This window comes from Tupaia chinensis, unplaced genomic scaffold (assembly GCF_000334495.1).
Source record: "Tupaia chinensis unplaced genomic scaffold, TupChi_1.0 Scaffold148297_1, whole genome shotgun sequence".
In the NCBI taxonomy this organism is placed as follows: domain Eukaryota; kingdom Metazoa; phylum Chordata; class Mammalia; order Scandentia; family Tupaiidae; genus Tupaia; species Tupaia belangeri.
Genome location: NW_006208148.1, coordinates 4533 through 7643, shown reverse-complemented (window position 1 = coordinate 7643; position 3111 = coordinate 4533). Strand labels below are relative to the sequence as shown.

Sequence of the window (3111 nt, the reverse complement as noted above, 5' to 3'; positions counted from 1 at the left end):
ATAGTATTCTGGACTGGATTGGTCTGAGAAGTATTTCATGATGGGCAAAGTATTTTACAAGCAAAATGAGAAATAGCAATTGACTGTTTTAAAAATTAGAATAAAATAATGATTGGGGAAAACATAGAAAAGATATTGAATGTTGAGGTGGGGAGATTGATGTCTCTGTGCTGACGGACATGCATGGCATTCCCTTTTGAAAAAACAATGTAATACACTGTAGAGTTATATGTAATCCAATGTAATATAAAGAAGATTATGATGATGATAATAAAAAATAAAATTAAAATTAAAAAAACCACTATATATTAATCCAGTTGGGGGTATAATATACGTTATCATCAATAGATTATTTGCCACTTTTACATTCCTGAAATGCTTCATTTCTTTTCCCCCTTGATTCCCTGCTTCTCGCTCTCCCCCATTTCCCATCCTCCTCCTATGCCATCTCTGGTGTCCGTGGTTGATCTCCATGCTTTTGTATCTTCTAGTCTTTTGGTTTCTCCCATAGAGTGTGGACATTTGGTGTATATTGAGTGGGGACAGGCAATGCCTCTCTTTTGTGGTCTGGCTTGCTTCACTTGGCGGTGGATCTTTCAGGTTCGTCTACTCTTTTTATCGGCTGGCAGGGTCTCATTAGTTTTCTTTTTCGTGGCTGAGTAGTATTCCATACTGTGTATGTGCCACACATTTTCAATATATTCATGTGTTCATGAACATTTGAGTCGGTTCCATGTCTTGGCAGTTGTGAATAATTCCACAATAAACGTGGATGTGCAAAAAAAAAAAATTCACCCCTCTTTTCAGTGCATATTCTTGGGAGTTAGGTTAGATGAAGCTGCTGATTACCTTTGTCAACAGGCAAAGAGGAATTTGAGCAATTACACTCTTATTGAATTTGTCAATGGACTAAAATTCTTCCCAGCTGATAGAAAAACATTAAAGTTGTCAACACTATACGTAGACTCATGGGGAAAAGAAGTCCCAACTTTATTTTCTCTCATTTGGCCTTTACACTCTGTAGGCTCTGTAGGTGGTGCAGCAGTCTTAGGGACAAAGCCTCAGTAGACACTTGGACCAGTTCTGCTCTTATCTGACCATGACTGAAGACTTCCTACTGCTTGGGATCATGTAGCTGTAAGCCTTCTGTGTTCCCTTTCTTAAATGACCAGCATCCTTGGGGCTCTACATGTAGGAATAGAAGGATATCTAAGAAGACTTCGAAGTTTTCTGGTTGGGTATGTGTGTGTGTGGGCGTGCAGGCCCCACACACCTGTAGCTGAAGATTTTATTCTGATTTAGTTCTCTCTCATATTCAGGATTTACAGATGGAAAATCCTCAGCTGCACACTGTTTGTGTTCTCTCTTGTCTTCTTTCCTCCTAGTTTCATTGTCAAGTATATTGTTTTCATGTGGTTCTTGGTTTTTCCCAGAATGGAAAATACTGTTAAGAGAATGGGAATTTCCACCATAGTATCCCCTGGATGATTTCTGTTTTCAGTACCATCTGTTCCATGTGTACGCCATCCACTTTTTCTTTCCTTCCACAGTTACCTCCATTAGGATGTCCAATACCAGAACTGAAGCTGTCTGAGGAGTTGTGTCAGTGACCATTCATGTCGTAATGATTTTATGGAAAGTTTTCAGAATGTTTCTCAAAATTCAGTGATGACCTTGTTGATGGCAAAAGAAAATGAAGCCACGCTGGAGCAAAGCCATGCTGTGCCATTTAGGTTCAGTCTCCCTGACTCTGTGGAACCAGCTTTGACTCTTTATGGCATGTGCTAGTCCACCAGGACTGCAGAGGGATGTGTTATTTTTCTCTCTGTAATCTTTATGCTTTCCAGTCTGTTTTCTTATTTTCTATCCTCTGAAGTAGTGTGTATTTGCAGACACTTGACCTGTGATTATTTGACATAGAGTTATTTGAAGTCAGCTGCCCACACTTTCGTCTTACAGTTTGCACATGGCTATCTCCAGAATTAGCCAGGATCCTTGGATTTAAGATCAACGCCTCCTTTATTATTCCATGTATGTGTCACTGTTGTACTTATCTTCTCCAGATGAAACAATCCAGTTTATAATCCAAACAGAAAAAAACAAAAATAAATTTTCACACTTGAAGAGCATTCCTAAACATCAGCATATGTAGAGACACACAGCTCTCTTAGTACTGCCATGCTGCTGGGAAACTGCAGCATCTTACATTTCCACCTAAGTTAAAGATAGAAGGAAAGGGACCAGCAGTTAGAGTAATTGCTATGTCGCTGGACTCCCATGTAGTCGACCGCAGTTCGAGTCCTGGACCTGGCAGCTTAAACTCACGCCAGGCGCATGTGTGTGTGTGCCCAAGATCCTGAGAGAAGAATGGAGGAGAAGGAATTGTGGCATGGCCATCCCCCCCTTTGGGGGTGATTTCTTGCTTTCTGTCTCTCTGTCTTTCTGGTGAGCGCACATGCCCTATAGCAAAAAACTCTCAAAAAAAAAAAAAAAAAGAAAAGAAAAAAGAAAAAGGCTAACTCAGGCAGACTCTGCTCAGTACCAGCACTGGTCATGGCTGGGTGCAGTGGGAGAGCTGAGAGGCCCAAGATGGAGTCAGTCTGCACCACTCACACACCAACTCATAACAGTCCTGATGTCAGCAAGGATGCAGATGACAAAGGGCAGGTCAGTTCACCACATTACTATCCCCAAAATAATAATGCAGCCTCTCTTTTTTCTTTGGTGTGTTCCTTAAAATCATCAAGAATTCTGTAAGACCTTGGCACGTATCCAAGGCCACTTGGATATTGTGGTGCCCAGGTGACAGCCTCAACCCTGGCTCAACAAAACTTCTTTTGGTTTATGGATTTTCCTAAGTTATATTAATTTGTTCCTTTTTTTCCCTTTATTTTTATTTTATTCCCTTATTTTTCTTTTCTTTTTCTTTTTTTTTTAAGGTTGTCAGGTGGATTGGGTGCCATGTGTTGGTAATCACATTCACAAATTCAGGTACCAGAGGCCCTAAATCTCCTTACCTGTGTATATATATATATATATATATATATACCTGGGCTCTGACCTGACGTCTGCCTGTGTATATATATATATCTGGGCTCTCACCTGACCTGT

The 3111-nt window shown here is 40.4% G+C and overlaps 1 pseudogene; it reads right to left on the bottom strand.

Annotated features, from left to right (window-relative positions):
- LOC102500884 (vasculin-like) overlaps nucleotides 1-1729 on the bottom strand; it is a 3714-nt pseudogene extending 1985 nt beyond the window's left edge.
- Nucleotides 1730-3111: the final 1382 nt, after the last annotated feature.